Raw genomic sequence first — 26,730 nt, 5'->3', positions numbered from 1 at the left:
CCTTCACTTTAATAAAAACCTGCAGAACCATGTGCTTACAAGACCTCTGATGATGTCATATGATAAGTCACCTGTGTGGGAGGAGTCTGGGTCACATGACCAGGGGGTGATCAGTGTTTGCAGGACTCTGCTGTGCCTGTTCTGATCCCTGTTATATAGGATAAAGCATGGGTATTATTGTATCTTGTCACCACCAGGAAGCTAGGGGTTTGACAGGGCTTGCATGTAGGAATGCCCCTGTCACACCCCTAGCTCCTGATTGGTGGACATTTTTGAGGTTCTGGAAGGTCCTACCAACATTGGTATACATTGTATCGTGCCCTGGAGGGTTAGGGATTAGTATTCCAGTTAGGCTTAGAATCTTTGCTGTAAATGCTTCCATGTTATAGCAGTAACATAGAAACATGTACAGTTTATAATCTAAGCCTAACTGGAATACTAATCCCTAACCCCAACCGTCCAGGACATAGTACAATATATATCGATGCTGGCCTCCCCCATATTGTACATTACATCATGTCGCGAGGCAGGGCGGCCGGCTGGCCATGCAGTGTTTCACCCGGGTACCATACACCCTGATACCGCTGTAGCGCGGAGATGCGGGCGCTGAGGGCTACTTTGCTCCCCAGCTGCCTCTCAGCAGCAGCACCACTGACACGTGCTGAAGGGAAAGGGGGCGGGAGAGCGGAGTAGCCAGTAGCGGCCGCGTTCGCCCTTTAAGTGTGGAGCAAAGGAGAGTTCTAGCCAGCAGCGGAGTGGGACAGCACTTTACCGATAGCAGGAATGAGTGAGTGTGAGCTGCGGAGTAGCGTGGTCAAGATCAGCACTTTGTTAGGACCTTATAGGACCTGAAAAATGTCTACCAATCGGGAGCTAGGGGTGTGACAGGGGCGTTACTCCATGGAAGCCCTGTCAAACCCGTAGCTTCTGGGTGGTGACAATATACAATAATACCTGAAGAATGTATGTAGCAAAGCTGTGTGTGCATGCGCGCGTAGCTGAGTTGTGTGCGTGTGTCACGAGTGCGTGTAGCAGAATCCTGTGTGTGTGATGAGTGTAGCAGAGCCATATGTGTGTGACGCGCACATGTAGCACAGCCGTGTGTGTGTGACGTGCGCGCGTAGCACAGCTGTGTGTGTGTGACGCGTGCGCACAGCAGAGCCATCTGTGTGTGATGTGTGAGTGTAGTAGAGCCGTGTATGTGTGACGCGCGCGTAGCAGAGTTGTGTGTGTGACGTGCACATAGCACAGCTGTGTGTGTTTGATGCATGTGTAGACCAGCTGTGTGTGATGTGTATGTAGCAGAGCTATCTTTTATCTATCAAACACCTTAGAGGCTCAATCACAGTGACGTCATCACAAGTCGTAAACCAGCAGGTGCTAAAACAGCAGCCGTGTGCTTACAACTCCAATCTCTTTCATTATATTATTAGTAAATGGTGCATTGCTCCACCGAAAACACTGCTACTATAATTTCCTAATAATTACTATTAAGATAAAAAAGGAGAACATAAGCTATGTAAAAAGTCAATGCCAGGCAGCTGCTACAAAGCCCATCAAACTTTTTATAATATAAGATGACATATTATGATATAAGACATAATATTTACTGAGTCCTATTCATAGATCACTATTAGACTTCCTCTTGAATACTGGATAACATGTTGGGCATCATTTTCATCAGTTTTAAAGCACATTTTAATGGGGTTTTGTTAAGAAAGGGACGATATAAAGCAGTAAAATTAGAGCTGTTCACATTGAAAACAAAAAGTTCCTTGGATGAAATCTAATTTATGAGTTGAAAAAATTGATGTCAATAAAAAAGTTTGTAAGACAACAATGTTGTCAAACTCGTTACTTTGCCCTTCATAAGACAGAATTTACTGTACCTGGAGGAAAGACATATTCCTTATCAGCAAAACTAGTTTTTTTTTTATCTGAGAGCCTTCAGCACAAAAAGAAAAAAACCTGTTTACTTGCTGTATTTTATCATGAGTTTTCTGCTTATTTATCTCCTGCAGTGTGTGGCTGCCCTAGAAATCATGGCGGTTACGATGCCTATAAAGAAGTGGCTTTACATGTAGGCACTATGGTAGGACTGTGTCTGTAGGTCACCTTGTGGGACAACACTGAACATTGTGTCTTAACAAGAGTAATGTCGGCTCATCCACATGGACCGAAATATACTCCAAAAAGTTGCATTTGAGGGATACAGGTGTTTATATTCTCTCCCCATTCTTGGGGTATTAAACCTAGGAGTGCCCTGCACTTCCACTGATGTGTTTCCTTGGAGTAATTCTCCAAGGAAAAGCTGTAGAGCTACAGCAGTTTCCTGTGCTTTAGAACATTTTCATTTTGGAAAGAGGAGGAAACATGGCTGAATCAGAAGAAGGAGAGAAGCAGCAGTTCCACCACCACCAGGAACTACAGCACCTTTGTAGGGCCCTAGCACATCATCCTGGTCCCCTCCATAAATGTCATACATGTCCTATGTAGATGCATTGTGCAAAGCTTGTCCTGTCATTTCCAGTGTGTGTGTAGCGCTTGAGAGGTTAACTGTAATAAAATCATTGCCTGCATGTAACTGTATCAGTCTGTCTTGTCATGTGGTATGAGTGAAGGTATAAATAGGAGTGCTTGAGAACGGGAAGAGGTCCGTCCATCTTCAGAGAGTTCCATCTGCCGGGCTAGATCCTGAACTAACACAGAGCCACATGGAAGCACCTTCAGCTTCCATGTAGGTGAAGATGGGAGAGGAGGAGAGATATCTTGTATCGATTAGAGTCTGGATGTGAGTGGAGTGAGTCCCAACAACCCAATAGAGGGAGCATCCCCGAGTTATTCTGTATATAGAGACCCATCGTACAGATACCAATTCATATCACAAGAGTTCCTATACAGCCACCCAAAATCTGGATCACCGTATAGAGATACGCTACTGAGTCACACCCACGCACCTGCCATGTGGGGTGTTGTTGCTAATCCTTTGAGTAAGTAATTGCTGCCAGAGTGACTGTGGAGTGACCCCTACTCCCTTCCTCCTCTGGAGTGCTTCCAGTCTTGGAGCGGTACCTGACAGATAACGCAGACTGTAGGACCAGTTTCATCCTGGGTATCCTCCCTGATCTCTGTTCTACTTGCACTTTGAAGAATTGTATCTGCATTGTTGTGAATAATTGATTTATCTAAGTTACTTCAAGTAAAGTTATACTGGGCCCTAACCGTTCCTGGGGACCAGAGGTACGATACATAAGTGTTTGTGTTCATTTTCCGCTGTGTAGCATACCAGTGCGTGAGAATGGTGGCGTCACGCGTGATAACTACTTCCCCCATCATCCCATTTATTGGCATTCCCTATCCTAGGGGTGTCGAAGGTGGCCTGCAATCCTGCTCTGGCTTTGGCTGCGTGTCATCCCTCTGGGAACAGAGCCTGGTAAGTGCTTCCGTGACACGCCAACACTTAACCCTCCCAGCTCTTCATGTTAGTCAATAGGGTATCCCTATTGGGTGTTGCACCTTGAGCGTAGAGAATGCTCCTCCTGAGAGATGTAGCTCTGTATTTTCATATTGACATATTTTGCATTTGGAGGAAAATAGGAGGAGGAAACATGGCAGAATCAGGAGAAGGAGAGGAGCAACAGTTCCACCACCACCAGCAGTAACAGCACCTTGAAGGCACAATGTGGTCTTTGATAGAAATCTATGCTCAGTCATATGCGAGTAGAAATCACCAACATACTAACTAATCAGTGGAGTCTGCCATGGGGGTGCAGACGTCAGGTGAAATCCATGTTTAGTTCATTTTTATAAACATCAGGTGACCCACATTATCTGTGGACAGGCGGATGTGTCTGTCAGTTATCACACCCCCAGTTGTGCTGAACCCCCCTTCCATCCTTGCAGTTATGGGGAAATGCTCTGCACTAGCTGCTAAACAGTCTGTCCTGATACTGCTGCATTTCGAGGTTCCTCTCCACTGCCAGAATAAGATTTGTCATTTTGGTCTTGTAGCAGGGATTAAGGAGGGTGCCCACCCAGTAATGATCTGATGTTTTTATGTGGGCTTTGTGACAATCCTTCTGCAAGCACTGCAACATAAAATAACTCATATGCCTCAAAGTGCCTAAGAGAGATGGCTCACATTCGTTGGGGTCAAGCCTAAGTATAATCTAGCTGGTCCTTCCATCCTCATACAATAGCTGGGGTCAGTGATGGATGAAACGAATGTTACATAGCCCCCTCCCCTGCCTCTCGGCCTATATATTAACCCCCTACTCTTCTTTCTTCTCTATACTTTTCCCACGGGGGGAAAAATGTATTGGAGAAAATGCCCCTTTTACTTGCCCAAAGTCACCTTCCCTGCGGTGTTGAGTAATGGTGGACTGGTAAGATAGTTGGGAGATTGGTATTCCTTCCTCCTGTGACAACAATATGTAATTGCCCCTAAGGACGACAGAGATGGTCATACTGATCAGTGAGTCATTACGATTGACCCTTTTGGTTGCTTCCTCAAAGCAGACTAAAGTGGCACACAAATCTTTGATCTGCAGCACTTCACAAGTATTACCTTACCAACCTTCATACAGCATCTGCTAATGGCATCCACCATCTGATATTGCATGATAACACTACTGGCTTAGCTTCTGCAACATATGCAACATGGAATTCCACCATATAGGCACATCATAGGTGAGACAATCGGGGTGGTATTAGTTTTCACATTCCCATAGCTGGCTGCCGATCGGGGACACACTGGAATATGGAGTAGATGTCAAGGTCGGTGAAGGTGGAGGAGATGGTGGCGGCACAACGTTTGCTCTCCGTTTTCCACTCCTGGCTATGAAACTTGCAGGCCAATCATCAATTGCAGAGGAGAGGCCTAAAGTAGACATACTACATAAGACTGCCTCTCTGTACACAAGACTGCCTCTCGCTCAGAGGCTACTGCATGAACAGGCAAGGAGATGGAGGAAGAGGAAGCTACAGCAGCGGAAGGAGCATGATGAGGCTGATTCTCTGGCCCAGGTGGGCTCTCCAAGGCAACGGGAGGTGGGAGTTCACGTGACTGTTCGCGCATGTTGTATTGAGGTTGTTTACATTCTTTCAACTTTTTAAACGCTTACCACATATCTTACAGATGACCGCTCTTCTGTCATCATCTGCTGTTTCAAACAATGCCCAGGCTGTACAAGTCCTGTGAGCAGACCTAGCTATGGGCCTGATATTGGTGCTGCTGTGACTAGTAGTAGCTGATTATGACGGTACAGCCCTTATGTTTGTCTGTTCAGCAAAATGATCTGCTAAGATAGGCCCCCTGTCCACGAATGTGAATTCGCTGGTGGTAAATCGCCGGCAAATTACGCAGGCTGAAGTTTTCCATAGCGTTGCTATGGAAAGCGCCGGCCCGCCATCCATGAGTGGAGAATCATTGCGATGCAGCATGCTACGAATTGCCCCGATTCTCCATGGTCAGCCTATCTGTCAGATAGGCTGACCTGCGGGGAACCGTGTGCCGGCTCCCGCTCTCGGGCGGCGGATATCCGCTACGGGATACCACAACACCCATGGACATGGGGGCCTTAGTGCACTTTTTATAGCGCTGTGAGTAAGCATTAGCAGAGATTTGGCTTTGGTAAAACTTGTACCATGAATAATGGTACACTGCAAAGTTTTAAAAACTAAAATACAGTTGTGCTCTATGATAAAGCCATCTTGAATTTATGAATGCCATCAGGAGCTTTATGGGGCCTTTCGTTCCTGCATGTGTTGGCCGCCCGGTGTACTTAATTGGAAAAGCTCAAGTTCAATAGTTCAATATAATATGTGAATATATCAACTTCAATCAAGATGTGCTGTATTGCTTAGTAACACTCCGAGGTTCGTATCGTGCTATAAAGAATAAATGACAACAGTGGATGAGTCACCCGGAGCGCGGCGCTTGCATAATATTTAGCAATCTTCATTTTACATCCGCTTGTTGAATTTTCCTTTCGATGAGGACAGATCATGTAGCATCGACCCTGCTTGCCCTCTCTTATTGGTTTAACGTTGCTTTGTAAACTCACGCTAGCTAAGCCTCCGCTTGCTAGGTCAGTCTGGATTTTAGCAGAGGCTCTCAACAGTAGCTGTTCTGTTTGAGGCCTTAGGAAAAACATGTGTTTCAACATATTGCAACATTATGGAGTTTACTGTTTTTGCCATGATTTTCCGGGACAAAGAACATGAGGTCTTGATGGTTGTTGACATTTTTAGGGTAGTGAGTTCTAAAAGTTTTTGCTTGTTTTGTTGCACCTTTGTCATTGTTTCTGATTATTCTTATACACTCATTGAAAAAAAAAAATCAAGTACCTAGAAGAAGTTGTCGGAATCGAATGAAACTTTCAATGGTGTGATTGTAACGTTGATATAAGTAATTGATTGCAACAACAGAGCAAAAGGATTATTTATTGAAAACTGAGCAATTTAAGGGAGGCTCTAGTACCCTGTTGTACCGCCTCTAGCTTGGATACAAGAAGTAATATGGGCGGATATTGAGGCTCTAGTACCCTGTTGTACTGCCTCTAGCTTGGAAACAAGATGTTATATGGGCAAATATGGAGGCTCTAGTACCCTGTTGTACCGCCTGTAGTTTGGATACAAGATGTGATATGGGTGGGCATGCAGGCTCTAGTTCTCTGTTAGGCTGCCTCTAGCTTGGATACAAAAAGTAATATGGGGGGGGTATGGAGGCTATAGTACCCTGTTGGGCTGCCTCTAGCTTAGATGCAAGATGTGATATAGGCAGGCATGGAAGCTCTAGATCATGCGAACTCATAGCCTGTTGAAGTTGGCATCCCAAAAGATCTCATACATGTCCTATAGGCGACCAGGCAATGTTGTGGGGACATTCCTGTGACCCCCCTTGTGTGTGCAGCCGAGCATTATCCTGCTGGAAATGGCTCTTGGAAGCCGCCATGAGAGGAACACGTGGCTGAAGGACGTCCTGAACATATTGCTGAGCTGTCATTGTCCCTTGTACCACTACTAGGGGTAACCGACTGTTGTATGTGATGACCCCCAGACCATCACACCAGCAGTGGGGGCAGTGTGCTGCACCACAGCAAAGGCAGGATTGAGGCGCTCACCCCGAGGTCTCCAGGTAAGAACACAGCCGTCATCAGTGCCCAAACTTAAACGTGTATTTGTCCCTGAATACAACCCTGTTCCACTTTGTAGCGTCCAGTTTCTTTGCTCAAGACACCAGAAAAAGGAGGCAATGGTGGGTGGGTGTCAAAGGCACTACACTTATCAGACGCTGTGAGGCCAAATGTCCTTCAGCAAAGAGTCCTGGAAATGGTTCAGATACTGAGGCATGTAACAATGATGCCACCTGTTTCCAGATATCGGACAACAAACAGTTGGAGCTGCTCGTGCTTGTTGGATGATCAGATGATCCTCCCTACTGTTGGTCTGTCAAGGGTGTCCTAAACCCGGTCGCCTTGTGTGCCCTCTCACATACACTGGTCCCAACACTTCCTAACAGTCTGGTCAGAACGGCCCATGTGGCGGACAATTCGTTGATACGACCATCAAACATCTCACATTCCAATAATGCGCCTCTTAAACTCTGTAAACTGGGCAAAATCTCCACTGAAAGACTTTTTTATAGGTCTAGGGTGGAACCACTTTTAACAACTCATGTAGCAAGACCGTTCTTCTAATCACTCAACTCTAATCATTTGTATATCTGCATGCCGAGTTCTTGGTACTTGATTTTTTTTGACAGAGTGTATATTTAAAAGTTCATATACGAAGGTTATAAAAGTTACAGTCGGAGATATCAGTTTACATTTTAACGTGAATCTCCATCTTTCATTATTCTATTTTCTGGTTCAAGATTTTGTGCTGACAAGTTCCTTAAACCCTTAGTGATGGCCCTATTTTGTGTCTTAATGACAAGCTATTTTCCTTGTTCTTTCATCATCGTCTTGAAAGAGCCATACCTTTTCTATCTTCTTTTTTTACGTAACCAGATGAGTACTTGATTTCTGCAGGATAAGTTGTATTTTTTAATGGTGCTACTTCAGGGAATGTAAAATGTGTTGTAAAACTTTTATTAATCTTTTGGAGGTGATGTAAAAAACCCCCTGAAATTCCACCATTGTTTTTTGCATTTTGTTTTATTGGCTGTTCCTGCGATAAAAAATGCATTACTGTATTATTCTCTGGATCAGCACGATTATAGTGGTAACACGTTTATGTAGTTTTTTTATGTGTTATTACTTTTGCACACTAAAACATTTACCAAATGAAATAATTAGTCTGTCAACGCATTACAAGTAGTGTTGAGTGCTCATTGAAATGATCGGGTCTGTAGTGACCAACCTGATCTTAAAAATCATGAATCCGGACTTCCAATTTCTACTTCCCATAAAATGAATGTCACAAATGGTGGGCCCTAGAGAGCTGAAACCCATGACAACCTACCAAAGTTCCTGATTTACCCATGGGGCAAATTCGGTGCAGATTGGTCCAGTCGTTTAGCCAGTATTCCAATTTTTCGCTGTCTTCAGTCCTATGTGTGGGATCAGTTATCAAGCACCTAGGCTTTGGGAACTGGCTCTCTGCATCTGACTTCAGTTTCATTTCATCTTGCAGCAGCTTGTCTCTCGGAAACTCTGTCTCTCCCTAGTGTACATGTAGGCATGCACACACCAACCAGCGGCTGTCATGAGTCTCTCAGTAACGCACAGGAGCACTCAACAGATCTTGGCTCACCAAGGCTCACTTGCACTCGGCTTTCACTTGTGTCTTTCTTCTGCAGCGTCCCGCAGGGTAACTCAGGACACGGGGCATACGCTGAGGAGCTAGGAGGGTAAAGCTGTCCCTTGTCACGGTGACACTTAAAAGGCTCCTACCCAGAGGGACACATGCAGCCTCGGCCAGAGCAGCTCTGGGCCTCTAGGAGAGGGATAGCCAATATACATGCCAAAGAACTGTACCTGGTCACGTGACACCACCGTTCCTTTACTCACCGGAATGACCCTCGGCGATAATAAAGAGAATTCACACATTTTTTTGTGCTTAAGTATCCCAGTCCCTGGGAATGGTCAGGGCCTGGCAAACCTTTACTGTAAAACTTTAACCCTTTACAATTCAAGAACACAATGGTGCAGGTAAAACAGAAGAAAGGAGGTCAGGGAGGAAGTCAGGATGATACAGGGCCTACAGTCCTCGTTATCTGTATGGTACTATTCCTGGAAGTGGCAAACTCTCTACAGATATTCACTTTAAGAAGTACCTCTGCATGGTGGTCTTTACTTTCCTCTACTTCTCTCGCTCTCTCTCTCTTTCTCCTTACTCTCTGTTGGCTCCTTGCATTGGGGTCCTCAGGAAACCTTTCTTCCTCTTCCATTCTTCACCACATGAGGGTTGAAGGTACCCCCATGAGGCTAACATTCTCTCTCAGGAACCCAGAAGAACAGAAGACCCTTTCCCACTCTCAGACACTCATATTTATAGTCTCTAGCATACCACATGACAGGACATAAATTGATACATATGCAGACATCTCCCTTCTCATGCAGACATTAACCCTTCATCTGCTGCAGCTGTGCAATACACATAACAGAAGACTAAACAATTTGCACAGTGCATCCTCACAAAAGTCATTACATGTATGACATTAATGGAGGGGCCAGGAACAGGTGTTCTGGGCCAGTACACTTCATCTGTGCAATGGCCGCTGTGCAGACCTTTACAATGCCCACTGTTTCTCAGCATCCAGGAAACAGTGAGGAGGAGACTCCCTCTTCCCAATAGCTGTACCAGCTTTTTTTGGCTGTGATATGCTGGGCAACATCTTTTTGGTCTTTCTGCTACATCCACTGCCTCTAAGTATTGGTTTTCTCTTTACTTGCCGTATCGCAATGGCTGGTGCAAGATGACATCTGTCTCTGTTATATCCCCCCTAACTTGTTGGCGTGCCGCATAGGGGGTGGGGCTTATCCCCCTTCACTATTCCTAATGGGGAGTGATCTTCTGGGTGGTAATGTGCTAGCTGCATCATCCCTCGTGATTTCACTCTATCCCTATGCCACATCACTGCCAGGAAATGAGGGTTCTACCCGGCACTTGGAATGCTTCTCAGCTTTTTCTCTCCACACGCCACGTCACTGGCTGGGTATGGGGCTATTACCGGTGGCTATTAGAGTGGCTGTCAGATCAGCTCAAAAGCTTGTCAGACTGGTGAAGGAGCAGACATGCTCCTCCACTTCCTTACATATCGATGCTTTTACCCTGTGCCAGTTACTGCATTTATTGCCCATCAACTATAAATGGAAAGGCACTTGTCAGGGCCAGCATTGAAGCGCTTACAGGACTATGTGAAAAGATCTTAACACTGGCCAGTTTTATGGGAAAAGGGTGCTCACAGGGGCATGAAGGTGCCCGACTGAGTCCCCTGCTTCCCTGTCAGAGAGCTAAATAGGCGCTGCAGGCACCATTTTGTTGGAGCCTCATCTGAAACTGCTAGTAGGAGTCTCCGCCTCTATATTGATGCAGCGCTGATGCAAATAGTGCATCAGTGCAGTAAAGGTCAGTCCAACTATAGGGATAGTGAATAAGGCTAAGGCCCTGCTCAAGACCCATCCGCGGTTGGCTTCACCATTGCTGCAGAGGAGCAGTGACACAGCACAATAGTATCAGTGTTAAAGTGGCAGAGGCCAGCTACCACTAAAAAAAAACACTGACTGCATCTCCATGCTGGGAAACAATCAGAGGGTGGCTGTTGTGAGTAACATGTGCAGCACTGTCCTCATACTAGGGAGCAGCATGCCAGATTGCAAAAGCCCTCAGGATCAGGGGACCAAAGAGGCAATGCCAGATATGGATCAGTCAGAGAGATTGCTTGGGTGAAGGACCCCACAGCATGTGGGATGCAGAGAGTCTCTTCTCCCCGCACCAGACTCGGTTCCAGATATCTTCAACGGCACTATAGACCCAGGACGATGACAGCTGCAGGACAGATGAAACCAGTCTAATATGACTAAGGCCACCTGCACACAGGCGAGTTGGACCACATATGCCCGATTCTCGGCCTCTGATGCAGATGTGCTGCTCAAAATGTGGGCGCACATGCCCAGTAGAGATGACGCCTCGTTGTTGTTATCGTGATGACGTGGCTGCAACGACCACTCTGTAATGATGATTGCAGAATGGCTGCGGGATGGACGGCTTCCATTGACTTCAATCGAAGTCGGCCATGCGTAGCCCGAACAAAATCGCAGCATGCTGCGATTTCTCCCCCATGAGCGGAAGATCCCAATCGATTTCCGCTCGTGGGCAGGAAATCACGTATTGCCATAGCATGCTATGGGCGGGATTTGCTGCAGAATCCGGAGGCGGAATCCCGCTCCAGATTTCGCAATGCAAATCCGGCCATGTGCAGGAAGCCTGAGTGTGTGCATACTTTATGGATTGTGATGGACGTACGGTCCGTTAGTTTAGTAGGATTGAAGACATCCTATGCGTTGATGTTCTGTACTACGTAATTGGGGGTTGAGTTCAGTAAAGTTACTTTTATAAAAACCGGTCTCGTCTGTCAGCTGCTGCATTATCCTCAACCTGTCGCACCGCCATCCACAATATTATGTTGACCTGCAATACCAGTAGCCACCATCTATGGGCAAGAGAGGCGCTGTTTCTGGAAGAAAAAAAAGTAGACCTTTTATGTCATTCTTTACAACCCCTTTAATGTAAAATCAAACAAAAGCGACTTTTGACTCAGGGCTGGTTGATAGACTAAATAAGCATACTACTTGCTGGATTAATATATGCCTTGGGAGGTGTTGGCATTGGCATTATGAAATACAAATAAACAGATCCTATAGTAGGTGTCAGGTAGAACAGCAAAGCAGAAAATTGCTTGTCAAGAACATGAGAAGATAATCCAGACTGGTTTAACCGCTGCCATGTGTGCGGGCGTGGGCCCGTCTATATTAGAAGCTCATGTACATGGCAGTCTTATGGCAGGAGAGGTATATTTAGTGCTAATGATGGGAATGAATTCCTTCCTGTAAGATCAGGAAAAGCCCTTTCAAAAATCTTTCTTTGGGATAGTCTTACCTAATCTTCCAGGATGGATCCGATTTCATACTTAACCCCTTAACGACACAGAATACACAGTTAGGTAATGAAGGTTTGGGGTTTGTATGGAAGGAAATTGGGGGTCAATCCTGCTCCATACAATGTGGGTGCCAGCTGTTTCTCCCAGCTGACACCTGCTGCCAAAGGCTGCAGTCAGCACTCATGCTGATAGTGGCTGTTAACCCTTTAAATGTCGCTGTCAATTCTGTCAAAAAAGATATAATTTGGTATCCTACTAATCGTACTGACTGACTAGAGATGAGCGAGCATACTCGCTAAGGGCAATTACTCAATCGAGCATTGCCCTTAGCAGGTACCTGCCCGCTCAGAAGAAAAGATTCGGCTGCCAGCGGCGGGCGAGGGGCGGCGGGCGGGGAGTGGCGGGGGAGAGTGGGGAGGAATGGAGGGGAGATCTCTCTCTCCCTCTCTCCCCCTTGCTCCCACCTGCTCACTGCCGCAACTCACCTCTCACCCGCATCAACACCCGAACCTTTTCTTCCGAGCGGGGAGATACTCGCTAAGGGCTTATTTAGACAACCGTATATTGGCTCGGTTTTCACGCCGAGCTGATATACGGTGTCCTTGTCTGCAGGGGGGAGGATATAAGAGCCAGGAGCAGGAACTGAGCTCCCGCCACCTCTCCGCCCCTTGCCACTATTTGCAATAGGAGGGGGATGAGACGGGGGCAGAGCTAAGTTCTGCTGCTTAGCTCCGCCACACCCCACCCCTCCCATTGCAAATAGTGGAGAGGGGCGGGAGCTCAGTTTCTGATCCTGGCTCTTCCATCCTCCCCCCCTGCAGACAAGGACACCGTATATCGGCTCGGCGTGAAAACCGAGCCGATATACGGTCGTCTAAATAAGCCCTAAGAACAGTGCTCGATCGAGTAATTGTCCTTTGCGAGTATGCTCGCTCATTTCTAATACTGACCCATGGAATAAAGGATTTTCATTTTTTTTGCAGTGTATAGGCTGTAAAAGCAAGACGCACCCAAAGATGGCGGAATTGCGCTTTTCTTTCCATTTCAATCCACTTTTTAAAAAAGTCTTTTAGTACATTATATGGGACATTACATAGTACCGTTTAAAAATACAACTTGTCCTACAACAAAAATCAGCTCTCAGACAGCTATATAGATGGATAAATAAAAGTTATGATTTTTTGAAAGTGAGAAGTAAAAAATGAAAATAGAAAAATGGAAAAAGGGACTGCTTCCTTAAGGGGTTTTATGGGGTCAAAACCACTTCTAGTTGTTTTGGTATTGCAGGCTGAGTTCTATGGAAATGGGTGAGACTCAATCTGCAGTACCAACCCAGGCCACTGTGTAATGTATGGAGCTATCTGCTTCCTGGAGCAAAACAACTAGAAGTGTGACAACTCTTTTAAACAAAGGTAGTCGCGAACTGAGGGGGATCAAGGGCAGCTTAGTAATCACCATAGCCATCATACCCTTCGTGTCAAAAAATGGATTGGAGAATCACTCATCAATGTTTCTTGCAGATTCTGTTCCTAAAGTGTAACGTTTTACTTCTCTCTGTTCCAGAGGTGGGTCTGCACTTGCATCTGCCGTTCTCTCGAACCACTAGTCGCATCAGGTTGTCAGCCAGCTTAACTCCCCCCTCATCACTCCAGTGATGTCCCCTGCTCGTGCCTGTGGCTCCTTGCTTGCAGCCATATTGGTTTGTCTGCTGATGACATCAGGCCTACTTATAGAGAAATCCATCTTGCCATCCCTTGCCTGTGAATCTTGGTATATCTTTTGCATTGCTATATTGTTCCTGACTCTGATCTTGATTCTGACTGTGAACTTGGCTTTCTTACTAGTTTTTACTCCTGTTTCGATCTTTTGTCTGCGTTGCCCGACTTTTACGCCTGGTTTTGAATTCTGGCCTGACCTTCTCTCATCCCCTCGCTTGTTGTTGACTTACTACTGTCCTCTAGCTGACTCTTGGCTTTGTTCCTGATTACGTTTTAGCAATTCCATCAGTGCTCCTACCGCCACTTGGTGACTAGTCTGGGGAGTGCAACCTAGGAGTCCAACCGGGAATGTCCAAACTCCATTGTCAGAGTTAAGGGTGAAGAATGGGGAGATTCTTGAGAAGCTGCACCTCAGATTATCAAGAGTCAAACAGACTGCAGATATGAAGATTTCTATCTCTGCAGAGAAATGTAATATTACCAAAAACGTATATATCATAGAGGCAGACTATGTTGCTGCTATGGGACCTGTGGACAGGGGTAGAGCAGCCCCGGTTGTTCCCATTTGCTGCTGGGTAGCATACAACCTGTGCAGGAATCTCTTCTCCAGAGGAACTGCAATGTTACAGAAAGTGTGTAGGGGTGGGGTATAAGAGACTCACTCCAAGAGATTCATGTTGACTAGTGAGATGTACCAAAAATTGCTCTAAAATTTGGCACAGCAGAACTGAGCATGGTCACTGGGAACTCACTGATTGGATGGTGCCCTGCTATAAAAGAGAACAAATTTCCTGTGTAGTAGGCTGCATGAGGACTGTAAGGCAGAGAGAACTGAGCTGGGGCAAGATGAAGAAGCGGGAGACAGGACTGCCTGGGATAGAGCGGAGCCGGATTGACTGGCACCAGCAGAGAGATAAAAAGAGGAGCAGACGGTAGTGCTCCCAACTCCGAACAATGCTGCAGGACTATTTGGGTTGATAAAAAAAAGTGACTTCCTCCTATCAAACTGTAAGTGAGGCTGGCCTCAAATGGGACTTCAGCTGTGCACACCACTAAGGCCCAAAATAGTTAGCCAGCAGGCCCTTCTGCAGAGGACAGAGCCTATGCTGTGGAAACCAGACTGGTGACAATTTTTCTTTGCTCAAACTCCTTTTGACAGACTAAGGGGGATCCTAAAATGGGCTTTATTTACAACTCGCCTTGGGTAGTGTGCAAGCCTTTGATAAAAGAGACACTGCGAGTGTATTCCATAATCTGTATTTCTATGAGACTGTGTTGATCGGAGTAAAGTGCTAACAATATTGCTTAGAAGGTATTGCTACATTCTAATTGATAGTACAGTGTGACTAGAGAATCAAAGGGGAAGTTCAGTTGCTTATCCATTACCATTCCGTTGTTCCCTTTTATTTTTGTGTTCTTAAAAATAAATGTTGTACACTTTAGTTACTCCATCTGCTGCATCGTATCCTGAATCTTGCCTTACCAGACTTGATGAATATGGTGCCCTCAAGCAAACTTGCATAAACTACATTGAAAAAAATGCCTCATTGTTTTACTTGTGCTGATCCTGAGTTGTAGCCTCCATTATAATCCAGTGGGGGGGGTGGGGTGGGGGGGAGGGGGTTCTGAAAAGCAGTTTTTCATAGAAGTAGTTCTTCTCCTAATGTATAATGTATGAGGGGAGGCGGGATGGGGGCGGAGCTGATTCCTGGCACTTAGTCCCACCTCCTCTCATTGCAAATAGTGCAGAGGGGGTGGAGAGTTGTCGGAGAGGGGGTGGGAGCTCAGAGCACTGCTCCTGGCTCTTCCAGCCTCCTCCCCCTGCAGAGTGAATACCCGGCCGATATACGGTCGTCTGAATAAGCCCGTACATGTAGCTTTTATACGTGTGCAAAAAGATAGGGCAGGTCCATTCTTTCTGCTTTTTTTAACTTAGAGTTTAAAGTGTACAAAAAACAAAGACTTTGGACTGGTTTATATGGAAATACACAGCGTAGCGGCGAGTATATTTGGGCATGCGCCCATATGAAGAAGCCCTCAGGCGCATCAGAAAAGCGCTTGTGTGAAAGTGGCCTAAAGAAAATGAATGTTTTAAATATAGAAAATATGTGTCCTGCAAAATCCCAAGCAGTTCTCATGGGCGTATGCGCAATTGTACACACCGTAGTATAATGTATTTGCGCAGTGAATAATTCTTTTTTGCGCACGTGTCGGCATATTTTACTGTTATTTCTCCGACTACGGAGAATGTTCATTTGCACGCTGGAAGAAAACACGTGCCAATTTAGCCTAATGAGTTCTTCTTTTTCCAGCGGAATTGTGCAGTGTATTGCACATTCCCTTGCTTATTGCATAGACTTCTATGGAGGACCTTTAGTGCGCAAATGCACACAAAAGTAGGGCTTGGTGCGGATTTTTTTAACACAAAATACGGAAATGTATGCAAAACCCTATTGTGTGCGGTAACATTGGGAATCACTGCGGAGGAGCTGGTTTCTGGGTTGCATTGACATCAATGGACTCTATTCTCTGTGTAGTGCGCATACAAGAACACACGCAAATACCCTTGTGTGAAGTTTCCCCTAGTGCTCCTTCACACAGGTGTAAGCACATCTGAACAGTAATTGGACTAATACTAATACACATTTCCATAAGAGTTTCTGGGAGTCAACACTTTCACTGCCTGATTTCCTGTTAACACACCTTCCATGCAGTATATCACCTGTGTAATAACAGAACGGGGTGTGCCTTAAGCCTTAACGAATAATAATCCAATAAATCCTCTGTACACTATTTATTTCTCAGATCAGCGAGTTCTAAATTTGGATAATTATTAGAGATGAGCGAGCATATTCGCTAAGGACAAATATTCGAGCGAGCATTGTCCTTTTCGAGTACCTGCCCGCTCGAGAGAAACGATTTGGGTGCCGGCGGGGGAGAGCGGGGAGGAACGGGGGAGAGATCTCTCTCTCGCCCCCCTGGCTCCCTCCTGCTCACTCCCGCAACACACCGCTCACCCCCGCCGGCACCCAAATCTTTTCTCACGAGCGGGCAGGTACTAGAAAAGGATAATACTCTCTTGAGTATTTGTCGTTAGCGAGTATGCTCGCTCATCTCTAATAATTACTGAATGTTGAAGTTAGTAGTAAGGAAAGTTAGTATGTGCCCAAAGTGTCCCTTCAAGCGTGTGCGCCCTTACTGTACCCCCGCACATCTCTGATTGCATATGAAGGCACACAGATTCATTACGGACAGAAAATGAACTCAGGGCTCTTTCCCATGAGCGCATATACAGCGACAGGGTTTTTCTGTTTTTACGTCTGCTCCATATAAGCACCTGAATGGGCTTTTTTCCACGATCATGGCCAGCGTTTTCTCGCCATTCACACGACCGCGAGCGTCATTTTTAGCGAAAAAATACGCTGCACCCCGAAAAACCCTCGCTTTGCCAAAATCCTTGGGGTGCCTTCCAATGCCCATATAGACACACCTGTAAGCTTTTCGCAGCACTGGACGCTGCAAAAATGCCTCCCCTCCCTTCTCTTTCCCTGCTCCCATAGGAGTCTATAGGACCTGCGGGCGTATATTGGCCAAAACATAGTCCCAGAACCATCTTTTGGCTGAGCGTATATGCGCCGGAAGCGTATGTGTTCTTTTTTTCGCATTGCCGGCGTAGTTATGCGCCATATATTCGCCCGTGTAAACGCCTGCATTGGAAATGAATGCTTCACATGGGTACCGTATATTGCCCGGGCGTGAAAACGTGCCGTATATGCGTTCATGGGAATAAAGCCTCATTCGCAGGGGCGTCTCGTGGTTGGTAAAAAAAAAAACCACCATTTTCACTGCGTGTGTATGTATGTGTCACATGCATTTTTGATGCCTATGTGTGTTGTATCCACGTGGCATCCGTTCTTCATGTGCGCAAAAAAAAAAACCTAAGAAGACTCAAGTGATGTCAGTTTTTTCACAACCCATAGAAAGGAAGGTGCGCAAAACCCCCCCACAGTCATCACAGATGTTAATGCGTGCTCACTGTTTTTTTTATTCACCCATAGATCATTAGGACTTGCAGTGTATTTGGCAAGAACGAGGTTTGGAGAGGGCTATAATCAGGCTGATGCGTGCGTATCTGCCCATAGTACTGTAATTTTTGCTCTCGCATTGCCAGTTCATACACGAGCGCATGATCCTCCCTTTCTGTAGAATGGAATGGCTATTTAAGGGCGCCTTCAGACGACTGTATATCGGACAGGTTTTCGCGCTTGGCCGATATACGGCGTCCCTCTCTGCAGGGGGAGGAGGCTGGAAGAGTCTGGAGCAGTGCACTGAGCTCCCGCCCCCTTTCCGCCCCTTGCCACTATTTGCAATGGGAGGGGTGGGGCAGAGCTAAGTTATGCAACTTAGCTCCGCCCTCATCCTGCCCCCCATTGCAAATAGTGGAGTTTGCGGCCGTGAAAATCACAGCTGCTAAAAGTGACAAAACAAAAAAAAAAGATTTCAATGGTTTTGTTTTCACTAGTGTGATTCCTGAGCGATATTACTAAAGGCTTATTAACACGAGCGTATATCGGATGGTATGTGCTACCATGTGATGCACGGGCTCAGTGTATATGCTGTCAGGTGGAGGGAAGCTGTCTTTCCCCTTCCCTCCCCCTCGCCGGATCACCTCCTCTCTCCTCCCTTCCAGCTGTTTGCAATGGGAGGGGGTGGAGCTAAGCTCCTGCCCCTCCCTGCCCCTTGTCCGCAGCCAACAATGGCTTGCCCCCTCTCATTGCAAACAGCCGGAGGGGAGGAGAAAAGGGGGAGGGAGTTTAGCAGTCACACTGCAAAACTCCCTCCCACCTCACTTCTCATAGACGTCTATGGCAACGGCCGCAGTCCAACCAGGAAGATAGTTCCAGGACTATTTATCCTGCCGGCGCTTTTACGCCGTGGGAATACGCCTGTGTGATCTGATATATTGGAATCCAATGCCTCGGATGGTAGTGTATATCAGCAGCCGTGAAAACGCCAGCTTATATACACTTGTGTGAATAAGCCCTAAGCCTGAGAAAAGATAGGTCCAGCCCTATCTTTTGGCTTTTTTTTGTCTTGCGCGCAATAGCATGGAATTTGAACAGTTAAAAAAAACCAAAAAGACAACTTTTCACTGGTTCATGCACTAATACACTGCTGCAGCGGGCATATTTGCGCACGCATCCATGTGTTTCAGGGCTTAAACAGACAAACGTGTTTTAGTCCCATTATGGGGCTGTGAAAATCACGGACGCATAGCGGAGCAAAACAAAACCACTGATTTCAATGGTTTCGTTTTCATTAGTTCTCTTCTGGGGCGTGAAGACTACGCCTGAGAAAAGATACGACTTGCCCTATGGCGGGGAGTTTGAACGGAGGAAAAGAAAAACGCTCTTATGCAACCATGCTTCATAGCGGCGAGTGTAGTTGCACATGCGGCTGCCTGAAACCGCCCTAAACCCTCAGCGCTTATGGGCAATTTTGGTCCGTGAATACAGACTCAGCCCGCTTTCACACAGCCGAGAAAATCATGTGATATTTGTGCGTTGCGAGATGCACGAATCTTGCTCGAATATAAACCTGATTTTTTTTAATGGAGTCATACACATGAGAGATGTAGTGCCGGAAAAAATCGCGGCATGCTCTATCTGTGTGTGTTCCAAGAAACGCATAGCCCATCATTTCCAATGGGACAGGAAAACACTGCGCACGACAGGTGACACGAGGCTCCCTATGGAAAACAATGGGAAACACTTGCCGAAAGCCGCGCCGGAGGATCGCAGCGACACAGAAGCGATGGTACATTGCAACCGCGGGTACGTTGCAAATCCCTGCGGATAATAAAGGATTCCCTACCTTTCAGTTCCGACAAGCCTGCTGCTGGCACCCCTGAAATGTTTTTCGGGGAAGGGCTTTAAATATAAGCCCTTCCCTGAAAAACAAAGAAAAAAAAGTGTTTAAAAAAAAAACATACTCGCTTCCCTTCGGCTGCCGGGCTCAGCCGCGTCTTCTACCGGCTGTCCCCGGCTCTGTAGATCTTAGATATCAGCAGGCGGGGATTTAAAATTCCCGCCTGCTGGTAGCTGAGAACTATAGAGTCGGGGACAGCTGCAGAAGTCGCCGCTGAGCCCCGGCAGCCGTCAATGGCTTTTCAGGGAAGCGCTTCATAAGCCCTTCCCTGAAAAGCCTGTTCAAATTGTGAAAAAAAAATACATACTCACCTGCCGGGGCTCTGTAGTTCTGAGCTATCAGCAGCCGGGGATTCAAAATCCACACCTGCTGGTAGCTCTGATTGTGATTGGCTGAGCAGCCGAAGGGAGGTGAGTATGTATTTTTTTGTTTTTTTTTACACTTTTCTTTGTTTTTCAGGGAAGGGCTTATATTTAAAGCAGGATCCTCCACCGCAGCTGTCACACATGAATCCTTTATTCCCCGCAGGGATTTAGAATTCCTCTGCTGCATCTGTCACAGATGTGGCAGGTGCAGCAGGGAATTATTTTTCCTTGCGAGGATACAGGAAACATCTGCTGCACGTGGCAGATGTGTTCTGCATCCCCGTGGGACATGGCAGCGGCGGAGAGGTAGGTTTTTTTTTTACACTAACATTTTTGTTTTTAAGGGAAGGGCTTATATGTAAATCCCTTCCCTGAAAAACATTTCAGGGGTGCCGGCAGATTATTGTCTTCCATGGAGCCGCCGGCAGCAGCCGCAGCTCCATTGAAGACAAGTCAGGCAGATACCGAGCATCGGTCACCCTGAAAAATGCTCGGGTCTCCTATTGACTTCAATGGGGTTCGTTACTTGAAACGAGCTCTCGAGCATTACAAAAGGCTTGGCTTGAGTAACGAGCACCCGAGCATTCTGGTGCTCGCTCATCTCTAGTAGCCTAAGTTCTCATTCACACATCAGTATTTGGTCACTATTTTTCATCAGTACTTGTAAGCCAAAACCGGAAGTGAATCCTGCGGAGTACGATGGAAAGTTTTCCCCCTCCTGGTTTTGGCTTACAACTACTGCTGAAAACTACTGTCCAAATACTGACGTGTGAATGAGGCGTAAAATGGGACACGCAATATTGGTCCGCATTAAAATCCTCATGTCTGAATGCGCCAATTTAATCCACTGGGTCCACGTGCTGTCTGTATTCAGTCATTAAAAAATACGGACTGGGGGCTTATTCAGACAAGCGTGGGCACAATTATGCTTGGCGGCAACGAGGGGAATTTTTTTCCCCTTCAACGGATTTTCAAACTCCTTGCCAGAGTGCAGGAACTTGAAAAAAGCCGCGGGAAGACAGGGGCTTCCTGATGTTTCCTGCATGTAGTATTTACTTCGTATGGGGTAGATACGGCGGGTCCTGTCTTTTCTCACCCGTACAATTAACGGGTAAAAATCCTGTTAGTGAAAACGAAACCACTGAAATCCATTGATATCAGTGGTTTCGTTTTGTCCTGTTATGATCTCTCGGCCACATGAGGGTACATTCATCCGACAATATATATCGGCTGGGTTTTCAGTGATTTGGTTTTGTCCCACCCTCAGGGCGGATGCAGACGAACGTTGTTTTCTCCCCTTAGGGCGCATTCACGCCCGGCCGATATACGGCGTCCCTCTGTGCAGGGGGAGGAAGCTGGAAGAGTCGGGAGCAGTACTCTGAGCTCCCGCCCCCTCTCCGCCCCTCGTCACTATTTGCAATAGGAGGGGCGCAGGACTGGGGCGGAGCTAAGTTGTGAGATGTAGCTCCTCCCCTGTCCCACCCCTCCCATTGCAAATAGTGGCAAGGTACTACTCCCGGCTCCCCTGCACAGAGAGACGCCGTATATCAGCCGGGCGTCAAAACCCAGCCGATATACGGTCGTCTGAATGCGCCCTAAGGGGAGAAAACAACGTTCGTCTGCATCCCCCCTGAGGGCAGGACAAAACCAAATCACTGATTTCAATAGGATTTCAGTGGTTTTGTTTTCACTATTGGGATTCTCGCCCATTAATAAGTACGGGTGAGAAAAGATAGGACTCTGGCACGGAGTTTGGAAAGCCAGCAAAGGGTAAGAAATTCCCCTCGTTCAGGCGCTACTATGCTCTATACTGCCAAGCGGCGTTGCTGCGATCATCTGAAACCGCCATGAATACAGACAGAGTAAAAAATACAACCAAAATCGCCCATTAAAGTCTATGGGTGCATAAAAAAACAGCATAGCTTTGAGGTGAAAATATCTCTGTAGATATGTCCCTCGATAAGTGCCTCCGGTGGTGGGGTAGGTGTTGGAAGGGGTGATATGTGGGCTGAGAAGAGCTGTGCAGAGTTGTGAGGCAGCGAGTCTCTGGAGGGTAGTTGCTCAGCTGTTTCTCTAAGGCCTCATTCTCACGGGTGATGTGCTGTTACGTCGGACACAGAGTGGCCAAAAATCGCATCAATAAAGAGTAGCCCCAATTGAGTCACGAGATTAATTAGCATTTTCTCGTCCATTCACATAGGCGGATAGCGTGTAAAATACTCTGTAGCGCTGAATTCCATCGGTTGGCAGAATGTCCCGGAATGACTTTTACTGCTTAAATAGAGCAGCTGTCTTCTTTTCCAAGCACCGGACACAGATAAACTCCCTCCCCTCCCTTTTTTTCAGTTCCCATAGAAGCCTATGGAAGCTTCCAGTGTTATTTGTCAAAAGATAGGTCAAGACCTATCTTTTGACACAGCGTGAAAAAAGGTCGCCGATTTGACTTTTTGACAGTGCGATTTTTTTTTTTTTTCCGAAAATTGACCACGTGAATGAATGCATTGGTTTGCATCTGTTAGATGTCACAGCATTGGCAGGTTTATCCGTGCCCCGGGATGATACCCAATCAAGCAGTCTACATGCCGGCTGCCTCGGAGCACTATAGTATTTTAGACCTTGCGGAGAAGGATTATTAACAAGCTAAGCCAGGCATGGCTAATTAATATTACTCTTTATTTTCAAATTGAGTGTCTTATTTTAGGTCCTGCTCTTTGAATTTAGACAGCTTGTGTAATTTATACTCAAGCTTATAGTTCTCTTCCGCCAGAAGTAAGCTCATGAACCTAAGGGGGCTAGCAATTGCTACTTTCTCATAGTTACTCATTAGGCTCATTGACCTATTGTGATTAACTGGTATTACTTTAATATGCAATCCTTTTGGAACTATTATATGTTATATAGTTCTTGATGGATTGTATTTCCTACTATGGCACAATGTAGTCTTCATTGTATCAATTGCCGGGTCCTTTTAATACCTATTTAAAGGAAATCTATTAGTTTGAACATGCTTTCCAAACTGCATGCAGCATGCTAGAGGCCATCCATACTGGCTTCTAAACCAACCGTTCAATGTATGGAAGTCATAAGTATGTCTTGGCTCTAATTGGCAAAGGAGGGGTTTAGCCAGAAGATTCTAGAATGTTCTGGAAGGGTAGGTAATATAACACCCTGTACTTCCTAATTGAGTCAGAGTAAAGAGAATGTAGAGTAGGTGCAGAGCAGAGTGCGAAGTGATTCATCTATCCCTACTCTGCTGATGCAGCATACAGCACCTGCTAGCTTCAGGATTGTTGCCAGCCCAGAAAGGAGCCTCAGCCTTCGTGTATGGAGATCAGCAGGAGTAAGCATACCTGGACTGAACCCAAAGTGAACCGCAAGGCTAGGACAAGGTACAAGAACTATTGTGAGTGGATACAGGTTAGTGAAAGCACAAAATAGAAGCTGGGGGTCACCAAAAGTAAGTCACTCTAATTAAGCTGCTGATGGAGATACAGAAAAGCTCCCTGGGCTTGTGGGAGATACAGAAAAGCTCCCTGGGACTGTGAGAGATACATATTGGAGATACTGCGGATTGTACAAGTCCTGCGATTGCTGTGGCACAGATTGGCTATAATTTGTGCTAAACGTTCACAAGTTCCCCGACTCTGACTTGTCTGTTCTCCACCGAATATCTCGATCACCTAACACAATACCTGCCAGGTTGTCTGGATGTTGCACTGACATGTCAAAAGTTTCAGAAAAGTGCAGTTACTCTTCAAATAGGCTTTCTTGAATACCCTTCTCCCAGAAAAAATGTATCAATAGGCCCCGTCAAGGCCATCGTTGGGTGGCCGGTAGGCAAGGATTGTTTTACACGAGGTATACAAGCATTTACTAAAGCAGTCTTGTCAGGAGATTAAAGCTTGCAGCGGTATATGGAGATGTAAATGGACAGAAACGCATGGGGAATATTCATAGATGTTCGAATTGAATGATTTCGTAGATGTTATGAAACAAAAGCTTCACTTGTAATCACATTAAATCTTTTAATATTTCGTTTTTTTTTTCACTTTAGAGAACACGGAGTATTAAATTGTTTCCGAGTTAAGAAGAGGATTCAGCAAACGTCTTCCATAAAGATGCGCAGCACTAGGTCTTAATCCCTGAGAAAGTCGACGACGTAGACCTACACGGATTAGGCTATGTTAGCAGCAGGAAATAGGCCACATCCCGCCTGCCTGGCTGTGCATTAAACACTGGCTACGTCTCTAAATCAAGAGCGGGAGGATTGTGGAGGCCCTTTGGGAGCATTTGCTTTAAATCTGAATGTTCTTGCTGATTGCTGTCATGAAGAATTAGTCTGATAGAACAGAAATACCTTCTCTACAGATCGAGGTTCTGCATTAAATTAAAATTCTCTGTCAAGCATCAGGAATATTTTCCTGAGACTATATTGACGTATACATTGAAAGAAAAAAAAAATATCCAATTACAATGCATCGTTAAGGAGAGTGTTAGTTATCCTGAAAGTTTAGTCTAATTAAGGGGATGACAAAATCTAAGGACTCGCTGCATGCCTGACAGGTATTGTATATGGTAACTGTATTCGGAGGATGACATTTTGGGCATTAATATTCTGTATTATTATCCTGTGTATGGCTCCGCTATTTGTCCTGTCTTTCACATTTACCAGCGGTGACAGCGCAGAAGGAAAATTACAGTTATTCGCGTTTTACGCCATTCATATATCACACAATTTCGTCATTTTTCAGGTAAAGTATGCAATTTAGTGTTGAGAAATATCACCACTCTTAAGTGTATGTGTATGATGGGCTAGTCATATGTATAAATAAGCATAAAGACATCAACCGAATGGTAGACACGACTATAGTACAGTGAGGTTGGCATAGGCATCAGCAAAGCCTCATGGTAGGTTCTGGGCAAACTAGATCTGGTCTTGGCTGGGTAAGCCCATGATGATGCAGGGGCCTACAGATGGTGGGGGGAGCATCGGTATTTACCAGACTCTATGATGCTGCATAAGTTTTATTGAACAGGAACGAAAGCAAATGCCTTGTCAGCCTGCAATATAACAGAGAACAAGTCCTTCTCGCCTGTTACCAGGTATAGTATAATAGTCCCGTTTTGGGTATCTACGGATTAGTTATTTAGAGCGCACAGTCCAAATCTAGGTACCAGCCTAGAGGTGTCGATTCTATTTACCTATCTAGCGTGCTTACCCGGTGCCCGGTTCCAATTCCAAAAAGGCTCTACTCAAAGGAATGAGCAAGGGAGCAACTGGCGATCGGCATACCAAGAAGAGGGGGTCTATCGGTGGTTCTGCATGTTCTGCCTGTAGGGTTATTCTGGTTCACAGCACTTTCTTAACCAGGACCATCTCTGCGAATGTCTTCTTTTTAATTCTGTCTGCCACGCTCTACTCACCTTCTGGGTTCTGTTCAATGGTTTTCTACCTGCAGCCAGGTACATCTTCTGCGTCTTTCTTTTAAAGAGACCTTCCACAATAAGCAAAAGAACAGAATATAACAGCAAAACATTCAAAGTGACCCACCCCGGTTACACTTGGTTCATATTCGGGGAGTACAAGGGGCAGCATGAAACATTTTACTTACCAAATCTGTGTCTGTGTAGGGGAGAAAGGAGAGGAGGAGCAACGAGTGAGAGCAAGACGAAAGATAACAACTTGTTATGGTCCTTTTTAGAGATGAGTTACTCGAGCAACTGCATTCTTGTCCGAGAGTGCTCGGGGAAGGGGGGGGGGGCGGTGGGGGATAGCGGTGGGTAGTGGGGGAGAGAGTGAGAGAGATCTCACTCTCCCCCCGCTCACCCTCGACGCCTGCCCCCCCCCCCCCCGAGCACGCTCGGACAAGAATGCAGTTACTCGAGAAGAGCGAGGCTCATCTCTAGTCCTTTTCGATGGACCAAATGTTTAGACCAATGAACCGAGTGCCAATCGACAGGCATGTTGATGACACACATTTGTTTTTTGGGCCAAAACCATTACTGATATGATTGTTTGGACCCAAAGGCGAGCTGCACACCCACCTGTCCACACATTTTTATACTTGTATAAACCAGTCAATCAGCTGATGAAAAAAACATTTGATCATTAATCGGCTGATCGTTGGTCCCTTTACGTGGCTCGACTATCGGGTGAACAAGTGCTCAGAGGAACACTCAGGCGTAAGAAATGGCCGATGTAAAAGGACCATTACTGACATCCATCCTCCTAGTACGACCTCTGTTGAACGCAGCTTTTATTCATGTTCTAACCCCCCCTCCCCCGCCCCTGTTATCATGCCCCATTAAGGATATATTTTCTCTGATACAGTTGAGAGGTCTTTTTTGTCACTAAAAAGTAAAAAGATTGCACATTCCATCACACCCTGAGTCTCTGGCCAGAAAATGTCTATGCAAAAACCAAATCACACTACACACAGATACTGTTTGTGTACTGTCCTATATTCTTTGAGGCCCATACATTGCATGTCTTACATGAAAATTAATGAATATAGGATGTGAGATAATTTTTTTCTCAAGAATCATTCATCCAGGTGAAAAAACAGCCCTGTGAATAGCATCACAGACTATTCTGAATTAATTTGCTGTCCGT

The sequence above is a fragment of the Eleutherodactylus coqui genome, chromosome 12, assembly GCF_035609145.1.
Source record: "Eleutherodactylus coqui strain aEleCoq1 chromosome 12, aEleCoq1.hap1, whole genome shotgun sequence".
Classification (NCBI taxonomy): Eukaryota; Metazoa; Chordata; class Amphibia; order Anura; family Eleutherodactylidae; genus Eleutherodactylus; species Eleutherodactylus coqui.
This window is presented reverse-complemented; position numbering follows the sequence as displayed.